This window comes from Chrysemys picta, chromosome 18 (genome assembly GCF_011386835.1).
Source record: "Chrysemys picta bellii isolate R12L10 chromosome 18, ASM1138683v2, whole genome shotgun sequence".
Lineage (NCBI taxonomy): Eukaryota > Metazoa > Chordata > Testudines > Emydidae > Chrysemys > Chrysemys picta.
This window is the reverse complement of record NC_088808.1, coordinates 4,125,352-4,152,834: the sequence shown is the minus strand read 5'-3', so window position 1 is coordinate 4,152,834 and position 27,483 is coordinate 4,125,352. Positions and strand designations below refer to the sequence as shown.

At 45.6% G+C, this 27,483-nt stretch overlaps 1 protein-coding gene across 21 annotated transcripts in view; it reads right to left on the bottom strand.

Moving 5' to 3' along the window:
- ZNF618 (zinc finger protein 618) overlaps positions 1-27,483 on the bottom strand; it is a 279,775-nt gene that overhangs the window by 118,240 nt on the left and 134,052 nt on the right. The gene's annotated exons all lie outside the window — the stretch shown is intronic.

Below are 27,483 nucleotides of genomic sequence, written 5' to 3'. Positions count from 1 at the left end.
AAACAAAGGAGTTCTTTTTAGGTTTCATCTTTAGTCACTGCTATGCTTTTAGGGTCCAATGTATGTCTTGGAGTACTAACAAACAACATTTCTTGTTGCTTTTGAGGTAATTCTATAAAATATCACTAATGCTGTAAAGACAAGTTTTTTGGTTATGTTACAGTGTTTTTCATTTCACTTAGAAATGACCAGTCTTGTATTTTTGCCGCAGTATGTATACTCATTCCTTCTGATGCCATTGTGTTATTTACTCACTGTTCCTGACTCCTTGTGAAAAATGATTAGAAAACTAGAAAAAAGGAATAACAGAATGCCTCATGAGGTTGGAGAGAGCTTTTTATTACAAGTTTAACCTTGCTAAAGCATGACAACTAAGAGAGAACATATACAAAATTGATTCACTAACTAAAGATTTCAAACATTTTGTTAAAATGTCCCTTAAAATCCAGACCAACCCTCTTACCCTCATGCTCTGTTTTTTCAAGTTACCTTTAAAAGTCTGTGTTACTCTGTTTCATGATTTTTTTATATTTTTTTTATTTAGTTAAATGTGCCTAATAAGTTAACAAAGAAAGGTATTTACTGATAAAACATTTACGATACATTGTAACTAAGAACATTTTGTCTGTATCTACTGCCTCTCATATACTAAAATATAGTTTTCCCTAATACCTCATTCCTGCTTTTATTTTATTTATTAATTCCAAGTTTAATCAAATTAATCTACCTTCCATACTTTAAATTCTACAAGAGTTACAAGTCTACCTTAACAAAAAGGGCACAGTGTGTGGAAAAAGTAGTAAAAAGAGATATCAACTTGTTTTACATAGAATAGTTTAAACTAGGCCTGCATTTTGTCTCATACATGTATATTAACCAATTTTACACCATCAGATTTCCTTTAAGTTAAGCCGTGCATGTGCATGCGTGTGTTGTGAAAAATAATGCTGAAAAACAAATATGGATGTGTATGAGTGACTAATCTGACTATATGCTTACAGTGGTTTATCTATAAAATAGCATACAAGTTGGCTTCAATGTAAGCTTAATTGTTTTGGGAAGCAGGGCAGGGGATGGGAGAGTAAGTGGTGCTGTGTTTGTGTGTTCTATGTTTTGCTACATTATTATTATTATCATCTGTCCTTCAAAACCATTAGAAACTTTAAGAGGCCTCTAATACAACTTAAGCCAATAGCAATCGTTTCCAATAAGTATAACAGTCTATGAAGAAACCCATTCCTTTGTATAAATGGAATAAAGGAAATGGGCATAAAGGTTAGATATGTTTTTCATTAGGGTCTGCCTACCATTTTTTAAAGACAAATGGTAAAGGAATTATATAGAAAGAGGGGATTTTATTCCTGGTTCAGAATTCAACAGATATAAACCAAGCTGCTAAATTTACATAGGTTTTGTAAAACATCTGATAATGAAATCTGCATGCATGCTCTGTTGAAGGGTGGGTCATGTGACTTTGCATAAAAGCTAAAACACAAAAAAGTACGCATGTGGGGGGATGAGAGGGTGGCACATGCCAGCAATCTTATCTCTGTGCTTTCAAAAATTATAAAGCCTTGGCTTCTCTTTTAAAATGTAGGTTTTTATTGTAAAGCCCCTTGTAAATGACAGGGGATTGTATACTGTCCCATGGAATTGAAAACTTTCTTCAGACTTTATAACGGTATAAACATGTAAACTCTCTTTACAGGTTTTGTTTGGCTGGGCTATTCACTTAGATAAAGTTTTACTAAGATTAAGAGGCCTCCTTACAGCTAATGCCAATAGGTGCTAATTTCCAAGTAAGGCTGATTGCTATATTTACACAGGTTTTGTAAAAAGTTTAATAAAATTATTCACATTCATGCCCCTTTTGGCTGGTATTTTAGCCCTAATTTCTATTTTAATATGATACAGTGACTGCTTCTATACAAAGCCATGGGTTTAGAAAAACCTGCAAAGTGACTCAGGAAAATGTGATGCAATTTATTATTCTATGACTTTCGATTCTGCAAACGGTACCATTGTTAAAGAGTTCCTTCTGACTGACTCAGCCAGTGAGGTGTGATTTGTGGCAAGCTCCTAGACAGGGGTTTCTGCATTTAGCAAGTAACAGTCTGTGGTGTGAGATGCTTTTCTCCTCTCTGCCTTTTTTCCTTTCTTGCTTTATTAAAACTTCCTTGGTCATTTTGAAAAGTGGTTGTAGAATAACTGTACCCTGTACAATATAACTAACTCTATGGTACTATTGTCTGTCTCTATCACTAATATCATATGACCTTTGTGCATTTGTTTAATCAACTTTATTTAGAATTGTACTAATTGCTTAAAATTATTTTTTCTAAGAATGAATGATTACATATGTCTTAATACCTCTCCTTTATTCCTCTGTAATTAATACTATGTACCATTATTTAATTACTTTATTTAGAAATCCATTAACTACATAAAAAGCAACTGCATATAAAATATATTTTTCTCTAAAAATGCATGTTAATATTACTTTACTCATAAGAACATAAGAAAGGCCATACTAGGTCAGATCAATGGTCCATCTAGCCCAGTATCCTGTCTCTGACAGTGGCTAGTGCCAGATGCTTCAGAGAACAGAATAGGGCAATTTCCAGTGATCCGTCCTCTGTCATCCAGTCCCAGCTTTTGGAGGATTAGGAACATCTGGAGCATGGAATTCTGTTCCTGACCATCTTGGCTAATAGCCATGGATGGACCTATCCTCCAGAAATTTATCTAGTTCTCTTTTTAACTGTTAGACTTTTGACCTTCACATCATCCCATGGCAATCAATCCCACAGGCTAATTTCCTAGTCAAGATAAAGACTGTGGGTCCAATTCTTGGCCCATTCTGGCCCGGTGTGCTCTACCTGGGTTGCAAAAATGGAGCAGAAACATCCTTCGACTCCCCTGCTGGAGATATGCCCCGTGTGGCACAGAGGTGGCAGAGGTCCCTGATGCAAGGGATGTGTTGGGGCGGGTAGGGGGGAGTGATTCAAGCACAATACATTCCGGCTGGTAGGTGGTCCCTAGAGCTCCCCCAAGCTGCTCTAGGCCTAGGGCCAGGCTGGGGAGAGAATCTGTGAACCATACAAACTGGACACAGCAGAGAACCTGTCCCACAGAATATATAAGGAATTAAGTTTTAGTTTGCAGTTGCTGCATAAACTGGGAATCACCACACAGCCAATGCAGACCAGCCCCAGCAGCGCAAGGGGCTCCTCCAAACTGGAGGACAGGCAGGAAGCGGCTGCCCGTTGGCCTCACGACAGGGCACAGACTCCACTGCAAAGTTTACACCCCTGATGAAGCTAATGGCTCATTCCCCACCTAGTCTCCCACAAGGGGCACAGACCCAAGCACGGCCCATCTACAGCAGACTGCATCTTTGGAGAGCAATCCTTCTGGCTGTGACAACTGAAACCAGCAATGACTTAAAGCAAATAAGATACATCAGCTGCTGCAGCCAGAAGAAACTAGCATTTTCAGTTTGCTTTTTCTGATCTGGAGCATCATGCTCATAAATAATGAAAGTAACTAAAAGCTACTTGAAAATACACACACTCCTCCCTTATGAAAGAATGAGAAAAAACCCCAATTATAAAAGGACATTTCTTCCAGCTAGGAATAATTTGTCATGTAATTCTCTGAAGACAGCAACAGCAGCATACGTGCACTACGCTCCCTTCTGAGTGATTTGTGATTGCATATGTATTCAGAGGCGTCTAATGAGGGATTTTTACAGCACACATCCTGCTGAGCATCTCAGGGGGGAGAGAGAGAGAGATCAGCTGAGACCCAGCCTTCAACTGTCAGTTCCTCTCACGTTCTTCTCAAGAGGAGCTGGGAAGACAGTGGGTGTGGGTGCGAAGAGAGGGCATGACCCTTAACTGACTACTGATATTTCAGCTTTTCACTGACATTGGACGTGGCGCATCCTGGTTTCTTTCCCTGAAATGACTGATGGTGGTGAGGGTACCGAAGAATACATACCTAATACCCATGTGAGGCCTTTAGTCTTCAATGCAGGAACAGACATACCACCAAGTCCTCCACAGCACATCATGTGCTGTGCTCGAACACCAAATGGCAGAAAACCATTGCACCGCAGTCAGAAAGGCAAGCCTGACCCTGCATGGGCAGAGTGTTTCGCTGGGCTAAAGGGCTGCAAGGTCAACGCCCAGCTCAAACAAGGTCACTAATGAGGTAGAGGTTTGTAGAACGCAAAGATAGTAGCTTCTTCTATATGATAATGGAACATAAGATTCGAGGAGCAGGTGGAATGGAGGCCACAGCAGGCATGCATGCCTCCCTAACACTGGCACCATCCATCAGAAATGCCAGGCTTGCCAACTTGGACAGCGACTGTATGGAAAGGAAGCAAGAGATGCTGCTGATAGTGAGAGCTTGTTACTAGAACACTGTAGATCAGTGGCTCTCAACTTTTCCAGACTATTGTCCCCCTTTCAGGAGTCTGATTTGTTGTGTACCCCCAAGGTTCACCTCACTTAAAACTACTTGTTTACAAAATCAGACCTAAAATACATAACTGTCACAGCACACTGTTACTGAAAAATTACTTACTTTCTCAATTTTTACCATAATTATATTTTAATTATAAAATAAATCCATTGGAATATCAATATTGTACTTACATTTCAATGTGTAGTATATAGAACAGTATAAACAAGTCATTGTCTGTATGAAATTTTAGTTTGTACTGACTTTGCTAGTGCTGTTATGTAGCCTGTTGTAAAACTAGGCACATACCTAGATGAGTTGATGTACCCCCTGTTAGACCTCTGCATACCCCCGGTTGAGACCCACTGCTGTAGATGGCATCGGAGGACAGGGCTATGCACTCCTTGAGATGGACGGAACTTAGATATATTAGTCACAATTTTAAAAGGGGCAAAACAACTTCTCAAGCTCCAGCTAAGGAAACTGAATGGACAGAACAGAGGTGAGGGTATAAAAGATGCCTGGATCTAGAATTAAATGAATGAAATGAAATACTAAAATACAATTATATATAAAATCACAAAGAAGTAAACCATGAAAGAGGCTTCTTGTGTGTATGATTAGGGCTGGCCGCTGTGGCCTCCACAACCACTTCGTGTTGCCCATGGAACAACATTACTTCACACAGGCACTGCTTAATGCTGCAGAGGAGAGAGACTGAATATGATTTGGAAGCGTGGTGCCCATCTTTCCTCATGTAGTCTCTCAGGACACGCTCTCTCTCAGACCTCAAAGGGGTGAGAAATGTAGGAGTCCAGGGAAAGTTAGCACTTTATTTCTAGTTTTAGTTTATCTAGCTTCAGCTTCCAGACATTTGATCTAAAGATGTATACATTTTAAGGCCAGAAGAGGCCATCACGATCATCTAATCTGACCTAACAGAAGCCACAGAACTTCTACAAAATAATTCCTCTTTGAACTAGAGCAGACCTTTTAGAAAAACATTCAATCTTGACTTAAAAATTAACAGTGACAGAGAATGCACCACGGCCCTTGATAAAATTTTCAATGATTAATTACACTCCCTGTTAAAAATTTGCACCTTATTTTCAGTCTGAATTTGTCTAATTTCAACATCCAGAGAGTTCTAAGCAGTCATGGGATAAAAGGGAAGGTCTTCTCATTGATCAGTAACTCATTAAAAGCCAGGAAACAAAGGGAGGAATAAATGGTTAGCTTTCAGAATGGAGCAAGGTAAATAGTGGTGTCCTCCAGGGATCCTTACTGGGACCAGCGCTCTTCAACATATCCACAAATGATCTGGAAAAAGGGATAAGCAGCGAGATGGCAAAATTTTCAGATGATACAAAATTATTCCAGATAGTTAAGTCCAAAGTACACTGCAGAGAGTTATAAAGGGGTCTCACAAAACTGGGTGACTGGGCAGGAAAATGACAGGTGAAATTCATTGTGGATAAATGCAAAGTAATGCACATTGGAAAACATAATCCCAACTATACACACAAAATGATGGGGTCTAAATTAGCTGTTACTACTCAAGAAAAAGATCTCGGAGTCATCATGGATAGTTCTCTCAAAATATCTGCTCAATATGCAGCGGCAGTCAACAAAGATAACAGAATGTTAGGAACTATTAGGAAATCGTAATACCACTATATAAATCCATGGTAGGCCCACCTTGAATACTGCATGTAGTTCTGGTTGACTCATCTCAAAACAAACAAACAAACTAGAATTGGTACAGAAATGGACAAGAAAAATGAATAGGGGTATGGAACAGTTTCCATATGAGAAGGGCTTAAAAAGACTGTGACTTTTCAGCTTGGAAAAGACAACGAATGAGAGATACGATAAAGGTCTATAAAATCATGAATGGTGTAGAGAAAGTGAATAAGGAAATACTTCTTCACATAACACAAGAACCAGAGGTTACCCAATGAAATTAATAGGCAGCAGGTTTAAAACTAACAAAATGAAGTACTTCTTCACACAGCATACAGTCAACCTGTGGAACTCACTGCTAAGGGATGTTGTGAAGGCCAAAACGATAACTGGTTTCAAAAAAGAATTCGATAAGTTCATGGAGGATAGGTCTATCACTGGCTATTGGTCTTGGATGCAAACCCATGCTCTGGGTGTCCCTAACGTCTGACTGCAGAAGCTGGGAGTGGACAACAGGGGATGGGTCACTCAATGATTGCCCTGTTCTGTTCATTCCCTCTGAAGCACCGAGCATTAGCCACCGTCAGAAGATGGGTAAACGGCCTATTGGTCCGACCCAGTATGGCCATTTTTATGTCCTGTACCTTTGTCTGCTAGATTGAAGAGCTCATTATCAAATATTTGTTCCCTATGTGGGTACTCTAATCTATAAGTCATCCCTTAACCTTCTCGTTGTTAAGCTAAAGAGACTGGGCTTCTTGAGTCATGTTTTCCATTCTTCTTATCATTCTCATGGCTCTACTCTGAACACTCTCCAATTTATCGCCATCAATAAACCCTCTACTCCTACTCGAGATTCCCCTGTTTATTCATCCAGGGATTGATCGCAGTAGCTCCTTTGGCCACAGCGCTGCAATTTGAACTCATGTTCAGTTGATTATCCACCATGACGTCCAAAGTCTGATTTTTCAGTCACTGCTTCCCAGAATAGAATTCCCATCCTATAAGTATGGCCTACATCAGGGGTCTCAAACACGCGGCCCGCGGAGCTCTTCCTTGCGGCCCACCAAGCTCCCTGCGCCCCACCCCAGTTACTTCCTGTCGCCGCCAAACTCCCCTCACCCCCCCCCCGAGTTATTTTATGTGACAGCTAAGCTCCCTGGGCGCTGCTCCCCAATGTTTGGGGCCGGGTCTCTCCGCTGGCCCCGCCTGCCGCCCCCACGCACCTCCCCCGAGTGTCCCCCAACCTCACTTGCTGCCCCCTCACCGCCCGGAGCCTGCAGCTCACGCTGCCGGCTTCCAGCATCACCTGCTGCCGCAGGGTCCTAGTGCCCCGCTCCACTAGGGCCAGGGCAGGCTGCCCTTCCCCTGCCCTTCTGCCCTAGTCCTGAGCCTCTCCAATGCCCCAAGCCTCTCCAATGCCCCAAACCCCTCATCCCCAGCCCCACAGCCTTCACCCCTGCACCCCCTCCTATCCCCAAACTCCATCCCAGAGTCTGCACCTCAGACCCCCTCCCCCATCCAAACTCCCTCCCAGAGCCTTAGGCAGGTGGGGGTGGAGTTTGGGGGAGGGCAGGTTCTGGGCACCACCAAAATTTCTACAAACCTGCCACCCCTGGAAGAGGCAGAGCAGGGGTGGAGTAGTGGTGCAGCCCAGTGCAGTGGGGGAGCTTTACTGAGTGTATATATTTTATTAAAACCGGTTGGAGGAAGAGGTGGAGAAGAGACGGGGCAGGGGCGGGGCCTCATGGAAGGGGTGGAGTGGGGGCGGGGCCGGGGGCAGCGAGGGGGGGTGTCAGTGATGCGGCCCTCGGGCCAATGCACTAGTCCTCATGTGGCCCTCATGGTCATTTGAGTTTGAGACCCCTGGCCTACATTCTTCGTTCCTAGATGTAAATGACTACATTTAGCCATACTGCTTGTGCCCAAGTTTACCTAGAAATTCAGATCACTCAGTGTCAGTGACTTGTCCTGTTCATTACTTACCACTCGCCCAATTTTTGTGTCACCTACAAACGTTATCAGTGATGATTTTATATTTTCTTCCAGGTCACTAATAAAAATTTTAAATAGTGTAGTCCCAAGAACCGATCTCTGCAGGACCCTGCTAGAACCCTAATCCTTTAGAGGTTCTCCCACTGTCAATTTTTGTGTGTTATTTGCAATGTCGGTGCTGGTTTTGTGTATGGTCTTATATACATGTTTGTTACAATGCTGGTGTGCTAGCTCTTTGTTATACAAAAATTTAATAAAGATCCTTATCATTAATATACTAATTACAATAACCTAAAATTAACCAGGACACACATGGAACTCTCCAGTGGCCGGGCCTCAGCAGCACTCATTTGGAGGACTGTACCTTAAAAATATGCTTCAAGTGTTAAACGCGGCAGCAAAATAGTTTTGACAAGCTAATGATCAATGAGGAAGAAATGCCATAACTGCAATGAGGATATGACAAGAGACAATGAAGAAAAAATGAAATGCACATACTCTGGAAACAGGCTTTGAAAAGTCATCATGCCATGCAGGAGAAATTCAGAAGAGACTGGTACTGCCACTGCCAGATTTCTGATCACTTTATCTGCCGCACAATTATCAATGTCCAGAAGAGCTGCACTGCACTTCTCCTGGCAGGCTCTTAGATGCAAGCTAGCTTGATATGTCCCCAGAAAATAAAAGTGTATGGGATTTTGGTGCTTTGAGAAAGTGGAGACCCAGAACTCTCACTAATTTGGTCTCAGTATCAGATACATATAAAGGCATCTTTACTATTTCTCAAATTCTTAGAAGTTGCACAACTCAAAGCTGGACTTCTCCATAAGTGATAAAAACCCATTACAGCTGCGGAAATAATAGTGAGTGGGTGGGTGTGGGAAATCAAGAGAGTAATGAAGATGGAATTTTATCAGGTGACCTAGCATTTTATTCTGATACAGCTGTACAGAAAAAGTCCGTTTATAAACTGCAGCTCTTCCCATGACATTTGGTGGAGGTAGATTATTGTTTAGAATTTTTTAAATGTCTTAACTTCAAAGATGAACAGAATTTTCCAGCTGTTCTCTACATTTCTACTTGTCCAACACACGCCATTAGAGACAGCTGAGCAAAATAATTCTAAAGTAGTTTAGCTCTTTCATTTCATGTCCACCTACACACGGAAGATGACCCCAACTGACAATGTTCTCTACAATAGGTCTTCTCTGGCCTAACCCTCAAGTCACGTTGAGAGTGACTTAGCAGCTAACGTACATGGAAAGATCCAGTCATTTTCAACATTGTTATAGAAGTGTGATGGATACCGTGCTCAACCAGGTCTCTATCATGCTTTCTGTAAGAATTTTAAAACAGTTTTGTTTCATCTACACTAGCAGATAAAAGTCATAATCCAACACCAGTTATAGGGATCTGGTCAGACGAGTTAATGATTAATGGCTCAATTAGTAATGGGTCATTCGTCCAGTAGAGATGTACTCTTTTAATCTTAAAACCCAACAACTACAATTTATTTGTATTGTAGTAGCATGATCCCATTGCGTTAGGCCCTGTGAGAGCCACAGTCTGAGTACTGTTGCTGAACCACAACTGCTGAATTCTTGTTGGTGATGAGATATCCCATCATGCTTGAGACGGACATCAGCAGCAGCACCTATTGCCAGTGCTGGAGCAAGGAGCCTGCTTATGCAGAACAAGTCACTCCCATTTTCACTCAGCATTCGCTGGCATTTGCAGTTTGCGGTATGATTATTTTTCCTCACCTCTGGTCGATTATTTGGTGTGAAAGGCAATGCCTGGTCCGCATTTTGGATGGCAGAAGTGACTGCTGTGCGTTACATTTAAAGTGGGAAACAGGTTATGTCCCTTGCTCTGTAGGTCAGCATGTTCAGGGAGCTGGGGTTTCTCTGCCATTCCGTTCGTAGATCAAGTCAACGATGGATATTTACAACATCCTGTGCTTTGATTTAAATCAACCTCAGCAACTTGTAGCCAATTCAGGGTCGGTTTGATTAGCCTCAACCCCCTCCTGGCACTCTAGAAACAGGCACATGCTGGCAAGACTGCGGCTCAGTGGATGATGAAACTAAAACTCCTCCATCCCCACTGCCACAGAGGAGGCAAAGGCATCCCACCAACCAGCTGCTGGGCCACAAGCCACATGCAAGCGCATGGAATGATTCTGGCAAGTGCCTTGTGCTCTCAAGGGAAGAAGGAAGAAATGTGAAGTAAATTGGCGTACTGCCCTTCTGAAGGAAGAATGAGCCCACAGCACCCTTCCTTGCTCTTGCCTCCAAAGCAGAACACTTCTCCCAAAGCATGGGCTGAAAAGTAGCTTGGCAAGACACCATCATGTAGGCACAAAGACCAAGATTTAGGGTTCCCTGGATGAAAGGTGCTAAATAAATGCAAAGTGTCATGATATAGTGCTTTAACTCAGAAGAATCTAAAAGTGCTTTAGAAATTACACAGTGTACAGAACCATTTCACCCACCACTGAGATGCTGCCAACTCTGGAGCAAAATGCAACAGCTGTTGGAGAGCCCAGAGCAATGTTACGCAACACCACAGGGCAGGAAGTGGACACAATTATACATGGTGTAATATTCACTGGGGCTTTAGAGTCCTGAAATACACAACAGCAACATCTCAAAGAAGAGCCAAATATAGTTCACTCCACCACATTCATGACTGGCTACAGATCCGGGTCACACAACGCTGCCTGTAAGAGCCTTCACATCCTAAACTTTGGTTAGTGAAAGAAATGCTATAAATTAACTAACTATGTTATAAGCAACAGAGGGTCCTGTGGCACCTTTAAGACTAACAGAAGTATTGGGAGCATCTGTTAGTCTTAAAGGTGCCACAGGACCCTCTGTTGCTTTTTACAGATTCAGACTAACACGGCTACCCCTCTGATACTTAACTATGTTATATAAACCAATGGCAGTATGAGAATGGGATCATTATATGAAATTAAGAAGCAGACACGCCAAACTGGACTTCAATTGTCATACCTGCTGAAAAATCTCCTTGGCAATCTAACTATAGTATTTTAATTGTGTGCCCATCCTCCAGGGAAGCTGCATTGTTTCAGCTCTTTTTAAAACAGGTAAAGTATAGAACTTTATCAGGTTGACCGAATTCTAGCAAACAAAAGTTAAAATTCAAAACAGAACAGAAATTGAGAGCCACGGAGAATTCATATGGTATTAACAAAATTAATCCCAAGAACTATGCTGTTCTTATTAAGGACACCTTGAGAATGGTTCAAAGAAGAAAGTTTAACAAAGCACTTATTGCCTTATCCATCGTAAGAAATAGGAAAAGCTCAGTGTTTGCCAAATGGGAAAGAATGTAACCAGTGAGGGAAAAAATGTAATTCTTGCAAACAAATGAGGTTAAAAACTAAATTTAAGTCTATAATAAAATGGTTGCCGGCATCTTTAAATTTTTAAACACAGAAATGATTAAGGATTTACATATAAGGAAAAAATGAAAAACCCAGTCTATATTGCTTGTCTAAGAGATGACTGGTGGGGACGATATGATAACTGCCCACAGATATTTGTAGGTCCTCAGACACTACAGAGACAAACATGGTATAAATGCTTAAAATGGATTAGATTAGACAGATACTGTGCTGATCCAGGAGATGAGAACTGCAGGATGAGTGGGACGAAAATAAGCAAAGGGAAATGTGGACGGAATAGTAGACAAAACTGCATGATAGCAAGAGCCGTTGGGCTGAGGACTGGTGCAAATAAAGGGTTGGCAGCCCCTTCACTGGTGACATTTACAGTTGAACTATATAAAGCAGTAGAGAATACACCAATATGGGAACAACCCCCACAATGGCCTGGTCTACACTACGACTTTAATTCGGATTTAGCAGCGTTAAATCGAATTAACCCTGCACCCGTCCACACAACGAAGCCATTTAATTCGAAATAAAGGGCTCTTTAAATCGATTTCTGTACTCCACCCCGACGAGCGGAGTAGCGCCAAAATCAATTTTATCATTTCGAATTAGGGTTAGTGTGGCCGCAATTCGATGGTATTGGCCTCCGGGAGCTATCCCACAGTGCAGCATTGTGACCACTCTGGACAGCAATCTGAACTCGGATGCACTGGCCAGGTAGACAGGAAAAGCCCCGCGAACATTTGAATTTCATTTCCTGTTTGCCCAGCGTGGAGAGCACAGGTGACCACAGATAGCTCATCAGCACAGGTAACCATACAGGCCGATAATCGAAAAAGAGCACCAGCATGGACCGTACGGGAGGTACTGGATCTGATCGCTATATGGGGAGAGGATTCAGTGCTAGCAGAACTTCGTTCTAAAAGACGAAATGCCAAAACTTTTGAAAAAATCTCCAAGGGCATGATGGAGAGAGGCCACAATAGGGACTCAGATCAGTGCCGCGTGAAAGTCAAGGAGCTCAGACAAGCCTATCAAAAAAACAAAGCAGGCAAACGGTCGCTCCGGGTCAGCCGTGGACATGCCGCTTCTACGCCAAGCTGCATGCAATTCTAGGGGGGGGGCCGCCACCACTACCCCACCTCTGACCGTGGATTCCGAGGCGGGGATAATCTCATCAGCTACACCTGAGGATTCTGCGGACGGGGAAGAGGAGGAGGAGGAGGACGAGCTTGCAGAGAGCACCCAGCACTCCGTTCTCCCCAACAGCCAGGATCTTTTTCTCAGCCTGACTGAAATACCCTCCCAACCCAGTATCCAAGACCACGGCCCCATAGAAGGGACCTCAGGTGAGTTTACCTTTTAAAATATAAAACTTGTTTTAAAAGCAAGGGTTTTTAATGATTACTTTGCCCTGAGGACTTGGGATGCATTCGCAGCCAGTACAGCTACTGGAAAAGTCTGTTAACGTGTCTGGGGATGGAGCGGAAATCCTCCAGGGACATCTCCATGAAGCTCTCCTGGAGGTACTCCAAAAGCATTGCCACAAGGTTTCTGGGCAGTGCAGCCTTATTCCGTCCTCCATGGTAGGACACTTGACCGCACCATGCTTGCAGCAAGTAATCTGGTATCATTGCATGACAAAGCCTGGCAGCGTATGATCCCGGTGTTTGCTGGCATTCAAGCAACATCCGTTCTTTATCTTGCTGTGTGATCCTCAGGAGAGTGATATCGCTCATGGTAACCTGGTTGAAATACGGGAATTTAATTAAGGGGACAGAGGTGGCAGTTCCTACTGGGCTGTTTGCCTGTGGCTGAAAAGAAATCCTTCCCTGCAGTTAGCCAAGCGCAGGGCGGGAGGGGGAATTGGCCCAGAGCTTTTCGCGTTTGGCTAGCAGGGATCTTCCCTGATACCAGCCACGCGGTGGGGGGAGGGGTAAAGCGATCATCCCAGAGAATTCATGGCGTGGTTGGGTGTTAGTTTGGTTCCTGCAGGGGATCTTCCCTGATACCAGCCACGCGGTGGGGGGAGGGATAAAGCGATCATCCAGAGAATTGGATGGGGGGGGGGGTTTAGTTTGTTTTCTGCTGCTGAATGTTAACAGGAAAACTGCAGCACTCAACGGGCTTTGCTTGGTATGTGGGAAAGGAGGGCGCAGAAGCCGAAAGACAATGGCTTACCATGGCCGCATGCAAGCTGAATTCTGTTGCCCGGACCTGCGTCTGTGATCTCTAGCAGCAAAGGCACAGGCACTCAATATTAAGAGGCAAAATGCGACCTTACACAGAAATCACATGTGCTATGTAATGTGAATAGTGTTGGTCACCGTGAAAGAGTATAAGCATTGTTCTGCAAAATGTATCTTTTTAAAAAATTCTCTCCTTTTTTCCCTCCCTCCAGCAGCTGCAAATTCTTCAAGCCTCCCTCCTCCGTCCCGAAGGCTATCACAGATAAGGCGTCGGAAAAAGAAGACGCGAGACGAGATGTTCGCAGAAATCATGGAATCCACCCGCAGAGACAGAGCTCATCTGAATAAGTGGAAGGACACGGTTTCAAAGTATAGGAAAGAAGCCAGTGAACGTGAGGACAGGAGAGACCAACGTGAGGACAGGAGGGACCAACGTGAGGACAGGAGAGACACTCGAGATGAGAGGTGGCAGCAGGAAGATCAGAGGAGGCAGGATGCAACGCTGGGGCTGCTGCGTGAGCAAACAGACATGCTCCGGTGTCTGGTGGAGCTTCAGGAACGGCAGCAGGATAACAGAGTGCCGCTACAGCCCCTGTATAACCCCCCCTCCCCCTCACCATGTTCCATAGCCTCCTCACCCAGACGTGTAAGAACGCGGGGGGGAGGCTCCGTACACCTTCCCATTCCACCCCAGTGGACAGCCCAAGCAAAAGGCTGTCATTTTTTTAACGTTTTTTAGTGGCCTTTTCCTTCCCACCGATCCTCCTCCCAAACCCCACCCAGGTTCCCTCCCTCTTTTTATAATCTATTAATAAAGAATAAATGATTTTTAAACGATAGCGACTTTATTTGGTTTGAAAGCAAGCTGGGGAAAGGGGGAGGGTGGGTTCCTTACAGAGAATGAGTCAATAAAGGGGGCGGGTTTTCATGAAGGAGAAACAAACAGATATTTCACACTGTAGCCTGGCCAGTCATGAAACTGGTTTTCAAAGCTTCTCTGATGCACAGCGCTTCCTGGTGTGCTCTTCTAATCGCCCTGGTGTCTGGCTGCGCGTAATCAGCAGCCAGGCGATTTGCCTCAGCCTCCCACCCCGCCATAAAGGTCTCCCCCTTACTTTCACAGAGATTGTGGAACACACAGCAAGCAGAAATAACAATGGGGAGATTGGTTTGGCTGAGGTCTGAGCGAGTCAGTAACGATCGCCAGCGACCTTTTAAACGTCCAAATGCACATTCTATCACCATTCTGCATTTGCTCAGCCTGTAGTTGAATAGCTCCTGACTCCTGTCCAGGCTGCCTGTGTATGGCTTCATAAGACATGGCATTAAGGGGTAGGCTGGTCCCCAAGAATAACTATTGGCATTTCAACATCCCCATCCGGTTTCAAGCGGAGTGCCCCAAGGGTCGGTCCTGGGGCCGGTTTTGTTTAATATCTTTATTAATGATCTGGAGGATGGTGTGGACTGCACTCTCAGCAAGTTTGCAGATGACACTAAACTAGGAGGCGTGATAGATACACTAGAGGGTAGGGATCGGATACAGAGGGACCTAGACAAATTAGAGGATTGGGCCGAAAAAAACCTGATGAGGTTCAACAAGGACAAGTGCAGAGTCCTGCACTTAGGACGGAAGAATCCCATGCACTGCTACAGACTAGGGACCGAATGGCTAGGCAGCAGTTCTGCAGAAAAGGACCTAGGGGTCACAGTGGACGAGAAGCTGGATATGAGTCAACAGTGTGCTCTTGTTGCCAAGAAGGCTAACGGCATTTTGGGCTGTATAAGTAGGGGCATTGCCAGCAGATCGAGGGACGTGATCGTTCCCCTTTATTCAACATTGGTGAGGCCTCATCTGGAATACTGTGTCCAGTTTTGGGCCCCACACTACAAGAAGGATGTGGAAAACTTGGAAAGAGTCCAGCGGAGGGCAACAAAAATGATTAGGGGTCTGGAGCACATGACTTATGAGGAGAGGCTGAGGGAACTGAGATTGTTTAGTCTCCAGAAGAGAAGAATGAGGGGGGATTTGATAGCAGCCTTCAACTACCTGAAGGGGGGTTCCAAAGAGGATGGAGCTCGGCTGTTCTCAGTGGTGGCAGATGACAGAACAAGGAGCAATGGTCTCAAGTTGCAGTGGGGGAGGTCCAGGTTGGATATCAGGAAAAACTATTTCACTAGGAGGGTGGTGAAACACTGGAATGCGTTACCTAGGGAGGTGGTGGAGTCTCCTTCCTTGGAGGTTTTTAAGGCCCGGCTTGACAAAGCCCTGGCTGGGATGATTTAGCTGGGAATTGGTCCTGCTTTGAGCAGGGGGTTGGACTAGATGACCTCTTGAGGTCCCTTCCAACTCTGATATTCTATGATTCTATGATTCTAATGGTTATTTTCTGGTCTGGAAAGTAAGTCCCTTGCTGCAGCCCTTTAAACAGAATAGTGTTCCTGAAGACTCAAGCGTTATGAACCCTTCCCGGCCAGCCCAGGTTGATGTTGGTGAAACGTCCCTTGTGATCCACAAGTGCTTGCAGCACCATTGAAAAGTACCCCTTACGGTTTATGTACTGGGTACCCTGGTGCTCCAGTGCCAAGATAGGGATATGGGTTCCATCTATCACCCCACCACAGTTAGGGAATCCCATTGCAGCAAAGCCATCCACTATGACCTGCACATTTCCCAGAGTCACTACCTTTCGTAGCAGCACCTGAGTGATTGCTTTGGCTACTTGCATCACAGCAGCCCCCACAGTAGATTTGCCCACTCCAAATTGATTCCTGACTGACCGGTAGCTGTCTGGCGTTGCCAGTTTCCACAGGGCTATCGCCACTCGCTTCTCAACTGTGAGGGCTGCTCTCATCTTGGTTTCAGGGCAGGGGACAGCAAGTCACAAAGTTCCATGAAAGTGCCCTTACGCATGCGAAAGTTCCGCAGCCACTGGGAATCATCCCACACCTGCAACACTATGCGGTCCCACCAGTCTGTGCTTGTTTCCCTTGCCCAGAATCGGCGTTCCACGGCATGAACCTGCTCCATTAACAACATGATCTCCAAAGCACCGGGGCCCGCGGTTTGAGAGAATTCTGTGTCCGTGTCCATGTCCATGTCCTCACCACGCTTGTCGCTGCGCTGCCGCCGCCGCTGCCTCCTCGCCTCGTTTTTCTGGTCCTGGCTCAGCATAAACTCCACGAGAACGCGCGAGGTGTTTACAATGTTCATGACTGCTGTCTTGAGCTGAGCGGGCTCCATGCTTGCCGTGGTATGGAGTCTGCAGTGTTCACCCAGGAAAAAAGGCACGAAATGGTTGTCTGCCGTCCGTTGCTTTTTTTCATCCAGGGAGGGAGGGAAGGGTGAGGCTGTACCCAGAACCATCTGCGACAATGTTTTTCGTCCCATCAGGCACTGGGATCTCAACCCAGAATTCCAGTGGGCGGGGGAGACTGCGGGAACTATGGGATAGCTACCCACAGTGCAACGCTCCAGAAATCGACGCTAGCCCCGGTACATGGACGCACACCGCCGAATTAATGTGCTTAGTGTGGCCGCATACATTCGACTTTCTACAATCTGTTTCCCAAATTCGAATTAGATAAATTCGGATTAATCCCGTAGTGTAGACATACCCAGTGGCCAGACTTTAGAGTGGAATTAGATGATCCAAGGAAAAATTATTGACTTGGAATTCTTCTTTCACAATGTTACCATTGGGTGTGAGCTTCTTAGGGTGAGACAGGTTCAAATTCCTCTAACACATGGAATTTTTAACCCTCTGAAGCACTGACATTTGGGCAAGATGGTCGGCTGCCTAAGATCCCATGCTGATCACACCACTGGAAACTGGATGTCTCCGTGAGTTGTCATCATTTCTCCTGCATACACATTTCTGGCGTTATTGCTTTGTTTTAGCCTTAAGGAAAGACTCACTGTTTGGCGTTCCTTTAGCTTCAGTCCCGGTATTTCACCTGGGGAGACCCGATCTTTTTCTCCCCCTCTTAAGTTGGTTGGTGTTTTGGGGCATGGCTTGTGAGACCTTGTAAGACTGCATCAAGTTTCATTATGACAGAAGAACTTCTGTAATTTCTTGCCTACCCTGTTTCCCCGAAAATAAGACAGTGTCTTATATTAATTTTTGCTCCCAAAGATGCGCTAGGTCTTATTTTCAGGGGATGTCTTATTTTTCAGAAATGAAAAATGCCTTATTATCGGTGGATGCCTTATTATCGGGGAGGTCTTATTATCGGGGGGATGCCTTATATTACAACGAGAGGCAAAACTGTAAGTAGGCCTTATTTTCGGAGGATGTCTTATTTTCGGGGAAACAGGGTAGGAATACCTTCCTCTGGTTCTGATGTGTGATGAATCTCGAGATTTTTTACTCTCCAGGGCTGGGAATCCTTTGCATATAGCTTCTTTCCAGAGGAGAAAATTACTTACCTGCAGTTCTGTTTCTTTGAACAACTCACCACACAGAATTCCCAAACTGTGTCTCCTCCCCTCAGGCTGTGGGATCCTGTTCCAAGATGGGGGCGGGGGGGTCAGGAGATTGGCTTATACAGTTTGAGAGGCTTCTCGTAACTAAAATCATCATTTGGGTTTTTATACACCTCTACCCCGATATAACACTGTCCTTGGGAGCCAAAAAATCTTACCGCGTTATAGGTGAAACCGCGTTATATCGAACTTGCTTTGATCCGCTGGACTGCGCAGCCCCGCCCCCCCTGGAGCACTGCTTTGCCACGTCGTATCCGAATTCGTGTTATATCGGGTTGCGTTATATCCGGGTAGAGGTGTACCTCTTTATGCATTTTTTCCACCAGGGGACATCACTGCTTGATGTCAGAACCCTGACAGAGAAGCCAGAACTGCATGGAGGCGAAAGAGGGAGTCAGCAGTTTAGCGCTGCCCCTCATGATGGCAGCAGAGGTGCTGTGAGATTTTCCCACAGTGACCAGGAGGAAGTCCCCTGGCAGTGCTTGGACCCCCTTTCTATGACGTATGGACCTTAGCGGGAGGGTCCCAAATCGGAGCAGGAAATGGCTGCCCGGGGGCAAGAGAGGGAGCTGCTGCTGAGGCTGACCAGGAGAGAGCCAGAGGAGGGGTTACTGCTTCCTCATCCTCTCCACCCACAGCCATTAAAGCCACATCCTCTCTAAGCTACAGCTCAAGCTACTCAGGAACCCAGCTGCAAACTGGCCACCTGCATTCCGGCAGGGCTAGGCTGCTTTAGGGACCTTGGTTACAACATAGTAATACGGATCCAGCTGCGTCCTCACACCTAGGTTCTAACCCGGGGAGGTCCAGGGTTTAGCTCAGTTAAGGGAAAGCGATTAAGTCACTTCTGCACAACATCTAACTGGGCTGTAGTGACAGCCGTATCATAGCTAGGTCATATCGTAGCTAGGTCCAAGCTTGCGTCCAGCTCCATTCCCTCCCCCAAGCCGAGCCAGTTCCTAGGTCAAGGCTGATCTATTCACCAGGAGCCTCACATCTTTTAAAGTATAGTTAAGGATGAAAACAACTCTAACAATTCTTTAAAATAAACAGCCAACAGAGGAATTATCCTTCCTTCCTCAGCCACACACCAGGTAATAACAATAATTATACAAAACTGCATCTTGCATGAGGCTGCATGGGACCCTAGTGACACAGGAAAGTACAAGAGCTAAGTGGTTTGTCAGACATAATTGTACATTGTAAGATCCAAAGCCCACCATTTGAATGCTGACATTTACTGTTTGGGAGTAATTAGCTTCACCACAGTATTAGTGAGGTCCCCAACACTTACCAAGTGAAAACAGTGTATTTCTGAACAATTCCCACCCCCTCAAAAGGATTTCTACCATAGGTGCATAGGGAACACACGGATTGTCACGCTGGATCAGAGCAGTGGTGTATTTAGTCCAGTACCAGATATTTCAGAGGGATGTGCATGAAACGCTGCAGCAGGCAGTTGTAGGATAACTTGCCCTCGGGGATTTTTTTCCCTCTTAACCTGAATTCAGGCTGGGCTTTGCCCTGAAATGGATTGATTCACAACCCTTCCAAAACACGTGTTTCTTCTTTTAATATTCATTCTTATAGCTCTGGATGGTCTCAATATCCATATAAATGTCTAATCTCTTTCTGAATCCTGCTAAACTCTTGGCCTCAACAATATCTTGTGGCAATGAGTTCTAACTGCTAAGAGGGCTTTAAGTAAAAAAGTATTTCCTTTGATTGGTTTTGAATTTGCTACCTTTTAATTTCATTGAATATCCGCTTTTTCTTGCATTCTAAGACAGGGAAAATAGAAGATTCTGATCTACCTTCTCTAGACCATTCATTACATTGTCACCCCCACACTCCCTTCTCATTTGTCTCCTCTCTAAGGTGAACAGTCCTCTTTTTTCAGTCACCCTTCATAACAAAGTTTTTTCCAGGCCCTTAATCACTATTGTCAAGTTCTCGAAATTTCACATTAATGAACATGCACTGATATGTGGGGATCACAGGCAAGTGAAGAGGTTAGGAAGGAGTTCATTTATCAGAGGGATAAATACAAGGGAGGGAGAGGAACTATTCCAGCTTAGTACTAATGTGGACACGAGAACGAATGGATATAAACTGGCTGTGGGGAAGTTCAGGCTTGAAATTAGGCTAGACGAAGGTTTCTGACCGTCAGAGGGGTGAAATATTGGAACGGCCTTCCGAGGGAAACGGTGGGGGCGACGGACCTGTCTAGTTTTAAGATTAAGTTAGATAAGTTTATGGAGGGAATGGTTTAATGGTAAAACATAGTAGCCAAGGAAAACCAAGCAATGGTACGTAAATAGTATAATGGCCAACAGGGGTCAGACTAGAGACTCTTGCCTACATGCTCGGGGTCTTACTGATCGCCATATTTGGGGTCGGGAAGGAATTTTCCTCCAGGGTAAATTGGCTGAGCCTCTGGAGGTTTTTCTCCTTCCTCCGCAGCATGGGGCAGGGATCACTAGCAGGAGGGTCTCTGCCGCTTGAAGTCACTAAAACACAGGATTGGGGACTTCAACAGCAGAGTCCAGGGAAGGGTTTTGTGGCCTGCAGCATGCAGGGGGTCAGACCAGATGATCATGATGGTCCCTTCTGACCTTAAAGTCTATGAATCTATGAATCTATGAGTTGGGGTTTTCCGTCTAACATCACTAATTCTCAGTTTAAAACAGCTGCAGAGTGAACTGTAGCTATTTCAAAGGCAGCAAGCGCTAGACACTTCAAATTGAAACAGCAGAAGCCAAGACTTTTAAATTGTATGAAATCAATTAAATGCAATGAATAAATGACTATAAAGGAGGACTGCTACAAGAAGGTTGTGAGATCAAGCACACCAAATTCAGAAACTCTAAAAAAGATAAGGTTGCTCTGGCAACCCTAACCTGCCTGTATATTTTATGATATCCAGTAATAGTGAAGAGCTTAAATTATGGCTTACAACTAACAAGGGACAGTTTCAAATGGTCGTAACTTTATTAAAGCAATAACAAATATCTCCAACAAAACAAAGGCCTCGTTGAGGACTCTGTCAAAGACAAATGTCAAACTTCAGCCATTTTTGCAGCTTATCTAAAAGCATGCCTAGATTTTTTTTTAAATTAGTAAAGGTTTTTTTCACCTTCACATAAATAAAATAAAATGGCTAAAAAGACTTTGCTCATGTTTTCCAAAAAAATGTAAAGATTGTGAAAAAATCACACCTGGCAAGCTTCAACCCTCATTCTTTGTGCACACAAGTTTATGGGAATACATTCTGGCACTTAGCTAAGTGTCTCTTTGTGGGCACAAACTGGGTACTCGCCTGTTTAAGTGGTACGGTTTATGCCAACAAGAAATTGCAGGCACAAAACAACACAGGTGTAAACTTTTGCACATTCAGAAGGGAGGTGACTACAGAAAAACTGAAGGACACAATTGTGCCACCATTAGAGGCACCTGCTACCCCGCGATACACCCAGTAATTCCTAAGCTAAAAAAATCGTATTGAAAACTAAGGAAATTGAACTAGATGTTGGCAGGACTAGAGACATTAGAAAAGGGAAAGAATTACTCGGTCACTGTATCCAGCCACCTTCTGGTGGCCAATACAAAGCTGTTCCCTCCAGTGCTTTGTCCAGGCTAGTTTTCAAAGACTCTGCTACTTCCATTGTCTCTGGCCCATCAGGCTTTCCAAACCCTGTATTATTTTGTTTTTTTCTCTGCACCTCGTCAAATATCTTCCGCATGTACAGGATGTGGGCTTGGAAGGATTACATTTTTATCAGTAAATGTCAGTAAACGATTTCACTGTACACACACAAACCAATGAAAAAATATTTCCATTGATAATAATCAAAATTTACAGATAGGCAGAGAAAGAATGATGGCTGCTTGAGACCTTTTATTAGAGTTTGATTTAAGGATATTTACTTTGTCTATTTTGACAAGTGCTGTTGACTATTTGTGTTTTAATGGTTATAAAGCTTTAACTTTTGGAATCTCAATGTCTACTGTTATTAAATAATTGTCTGAACCCTTTCCCCATACTTTCGCAGCCTGAGAAAATTTAAATCGATACAAAGTGGAAAAAAAATGTTGAAAAATAAACATCGATATTCTCCGTCAAAATTATAAAGAAATAAAATTGAACTCTGCTGAGCCTAACAATACGTAAGTCTCGTACTAGTGACACTTCAGTAGGGACATTTTGGGGGTATAATAAAAGGCCTATTAACATATGGTCTACCGGATGCCCAGGAGGCTTTCTAAGCTGTGCCGGCCACCTAGCGTTCCTGAAGACCATCTGGACATGCAATGGGGCATAGTCCAGAAGTAAATATTGCCATTATTTATCATTTTTAAGCATCCAGAAGTCCTCAGCAAGTGAGAGCAACGAAGTAATAGGCAATTGGGATGTGTGGGAAGTGAATATAGGGAAAGGAAGATGGCACTCTTCGGATAACCAAACGATACTGCTTTAATAGTGGCGGCTGGAAGATACGAGAGAGCAGCTGGGAGACAAGAGCTTGGTTGTGCCATGGTAGGATGTGCCTCACCTGATGGATTAAACTTCAGCAGATCGTTTATTAGCAGACAGACAGAATTGCACGTCCGAGCAAATGGGGGGAAAACAAAAGCACAATATAAAGCTTTAAAAGAGGGACTGAGCAGTGATGCTGGGGAGTGATTTCAGGTGCCCAACGTCAAGGAGCTTCAGGTGCCAGGATAAAAGCATCATGTCCAGAGGAGATCCATTATACTGCAGTGCTTCTATGCACCCCCTGAAGCCAGATGAGAAAGCCACACTGACCACAGACTCAGGCCTTATCTACATGGGGGGCAGGAGAGAGGGTATTAACGAACATGATTCTATGATTGCACTGGAATGGATTACCTAGGGAGGTGGTGGAATCTCCTTCCTTAGAGGTTTTTAAGGTCAGGCTTGACAAAGCCCTGGCTGGGATGATTTAGCTGGGAATTGGTCCTGCTTTGAGCAGGGGGTTGGACTAGATGACCTCCTCAGGTTCCTTCCAAGCCTGATAGTCTATGATTCTATGAACACTGAATTTCTGTGCACTAACTGGTGCGTTTTAGGCAGTCCGCAATAACTCCGTACACTCTATAAAATGGTTTCTACCCCAGTACGGATCGGTGTGTATTCACCGCAGGGACTTTGGGATGATTTTGTGCACAGCATTCTAGGTGGGTATCCCATGATGCTTTGCTTCACGGCTGGACTCTATGAATTCTGGGAGTTCTCTCATTGTGTATTGTGAGATACATAGGGGAAGTTAGCTAGAAGCGCGTGGACCTGTGGGTTTTGGGATCAAACTCAACTTCTGTGATTCCTCTCCTGCCTCCTGTGATTCATCTCTTGTGAGTGAGCTCGCGCCATTCCCTACAACCAGCACTCTTCTGTCTGCGATCACGGATGGAGCAGTGTTCCAGGCCGAGGTGCTGACAACCGCCAATACACAGATGCTGGTGGAGAGTTCTTTGAGATCTCGCCGCCAGGTGGCAATGGCTTTGGCGGTCAGTCGCAGGCTGTGGTAGTTGAAAGAAATTCCATTGCATGAATCTGTATTTGCTAACAGTGGCCTACACCACAGTAATCACTGCAGTGGAAATGGTTTCATTCCACACCCAAGACGACTGCCCACCACAGAAGAAAGGAAGAAAAGATTTACGATCTTACAGCTCAGTTACAACGTTACGACAAAGAGCTAATTAATTAGGTTACAGCCATGAATACAGCCCAAGACCTTCAGAAAAAGCTGCTGGGTAAAATTTTCAAAAGCGCCTAAGGGCCAGATTTTCATAGTTACTAGACACCTAACTCATGAATTGGAGTTAGCAGCCCAAATACCTTTAAAAACCAGGCCCTAAGTGACTTAGGAACCTAAATTCCATTTTCAAAAGGGACTAAGTTTCATTAGGCCCCTAAGTTAGTTGGGCATTTTTAGAAACTTTACCACTTGCTAGAAAAGCCACATTAGTTTCCTTCTTATAATACCAGTTACATACCCCTCTCTCTACTCTGATGTTCCCCAACCCACCCCCTCCCCATCCCCCCATCCCATTTAAATGCACCGCCCACCCACAGGTGTGCCATATCCCCTCCTCTGCACGGCACTTCCCCCTCCCTATGTGCCATATGGCCCCCCCATGCCGATGTATTCCCTGCATGTCATGTCTCTCCTCTTTTCCCCGCCATGGCTACCCCTGCACGAACCATGAAGCCCCCTTTTTGCTCTGCCCCATTGTCTTGCATATGACACAGAACTCCCTCTGCATTTTGATCTGTGCTCCTCCACCTCCCACTGGTACCAAGCGGCCCCCTCTCCACTCCAACATTCCTCCTCTTTCTCTCTCTCTCTCTCGTTTTTCCCATAGAATGTTTTCTCCTGGTAGATGAGTTCAGAGGTTCTCAAACTGTGGGTTGGGACCCCAAAGTGGGTCACGACCCTGTTTTAATGGGGTCGCCAGGGCTGGCGTTAGGCTTGCTGCGGCCAGAGGCAAAGCAGAAGCCCGAGCCCCACCACCCGGGGACGAAGCCGAAGCCCGAACCCTACTGCCTGGGGCTGAAGCCAAAGTAGCAGGGCTCAGGTTACAGGCTAAAGCCCTTGGGCTTTGCTTTGGCTCCCTGTCCAGGGTGGCCTGGGCTTTGGTCTCCATTCCTAGGGTTGTGCAATAATGTTTGTTGTCAGAAGGAGGTCACGGTGCAATGAAGTTTGAGAACCCCGGAGTTTGCCACTTTGCTAGTAGCTGGCTTTGTCCTGATCTTGCTTGCTCCTTTACAAGCTGGCTGAATGTCAGCATTTCAATAAGGAACAGGCGGGAGGCTGCCTCTTACAGTACATTCAGGACCGGCTAAATAATTGGATTATTATTGAGCAAAGTTAATTCTATGAAAAAGCCACTTCCTGCTCCATGCTCACACCATCTCACCCAGAGCTCTTTGGCACCTGCAGCTAAACTGTGGAATGGGAGGTTGGTTATGGCACGTTTGTGTCTGATCAACAAAGACAGCAAACTTGCCATTCTTCCACACCGCCAAGGCTTTGTGGCTGACCACTCCGCCAGTGACAGCATATATTTCCAGATTGCCGTTCACCCGGCAGGTTCCCACAGCTCTTTAAGAACTGCTCTCTGGGTAGATAAGTATCAGTTCACCCAACAGTGAAATGCAGTCAACTCTAGGGTAAACTGCACGCTCATGGGACTGCCTCAGGTTCTAGGTAATTTCTGCCCTGGCCTGTTTCCCAGGACTTTGGGGAAGCAAGAGGCAGCTGCAGCACTGCTGTGCACTCCTACAGCTTAAGAGCACAGATTCCAGGGCTCATCTCCCCCACTCTCACTCCCCGATGGCTGAATGTCTCAGCTGCGGCTCCTGAGACGAGACAATTGGAAAGGAAGGAAGGATGGGTGAAGTCAGATCTGGGGCTTAAGGGCAGGGATGGGATGGACGAGGGAAAATTTCTGAAGCAAGCGTAGGGTCAAGCCCCCAGCAGGGTATGTCACATTCTGGCAACATCCTGATGATTTCCCCTGTCTTTTCCTACTACTCATCATAGAAGCAGATACCTTAAAATTGACCAGAATTTACCCAACTTCTCTGGTGGCTGAAGACTGAACCGCTCCCCTTCTGCATGTTTGAAAAACTGTCCCTTGAGAAAAATGTCAAGGGCTGGCAACTGTGGGGGGAAGCAATTGCTATTGTGATGGAGCGTCTGCCCCACACTGGCATGTAAGGGCTATTAGAGCCGTAAGGAAGGCTGCATAGGAAACAGCCAATAGGAGAGAGACTGCGAGGAGCAGCCAATCGGGGCCCAGCAGGCCCATATAAGAAGAGCCACAGGGTCAGTCGCTGCCTGGAGCTCAAGGAGGGAGAACTGGGTTCCTAGCAGATGGATGGAAGCTAGCACCCTGGACCGAGCAGTGCTGGAAGGGACCGGGGGAGTGAGAGGGAGCTCCTGGGTGGCTGCTAGGACTGACCTGCTGAAGCCCTGAGGTAAGGGTGAAGAAGGGGGAAGTGGTTCAGGGAAATGTATTGGGAAGTAGGAGGGGACAAAGCATGTGGCTGCCATCTACAGAGTCCCTGGGTCGGTACCCGGAGTAGTGGGTGGGCCTGGATCCTCTCCCTGCTCACCACTAGAGAAGTGGCTGGACACTTGGACTGCAATGGGGAAGCACAGATGGTGACACACCCAGAGGGCCGTGTCATGAAGCAGATGCTGTGGTCCCTGGAGTGACGCAGGTCAGAGAGCAGATGTGATGGCAGGCGAGGCATCATCAGGAGGGGGTGTACTAACCTGTAGAGCTAATCCCCAAGATGGCCAGCATGGTGAGTCGAACCCCGTCACACTATTCAATTCCAAGACTTATCGTTCTCACTTTATAGAAATGTTCATCAATAAAAATAAAAAAATCCTGATACAGACACACTATGGGGCAAATCACCCCATGATCCTAGCCACACGGTGCATCACTGGTCCTAATGGGGCCTCAGAAACACCAGTGAACACGAGATTCCCCAATAGCACAAACTAGACAGGAGATGGGGCCCACCCCTTCATGTCAGATTCCTTTAGTCTGTCCCTCGCCCCAATCATGTCCCTCATTTATTCTGTACAGCCTCTCCCCACCTCACCAACACACAGACACACACACACTGCTCCTTCTGCTTCCTAGGGGGTTTCTCTGCTTGGAATGGGGCTGAGTCAGGAACCCTCAGTTTTCACATAGATACTTTATAGATTAGAAAAGAAAGTGATACATTTTCCTGTTCCCACTGCCCCCACCCCTGGCTCCCACTGCTACCGCCACTGCCCCCACCCTTGGCTCTCACTGCTACCCCCACTGCCCTCGCCCCTGGCTCTCACTGCTACCCCCACTGCCCCCGCCCCTGGCTCTCACTGCTACCCCCACTGCCCTCACCCCTGGCTCTCACTGCTACCTCCACTGCCCCCACCCATGGCTCTCACTGCTACCCCCACTGCCCTCACCCCTGGCTCTCACTGCTACCCCCACTGCCCTCACCCCTGGCTCTCACTGCTACCCCCACTGCCCCCGCCCCTGGCTCTCACTGCTACCCCCACTGCCCCCACCCCTGGCTCTCACTGCTACCCCCACTGCCCTCGCCCCTGGCTCTCACTGCTACCCCCACTGCCCCCGCCCCTGGCTCTCACTGCTACCCCCACTGCCCCCACCCCTGGCTCTCACTGCTACCCCCACTGCCCTCACCC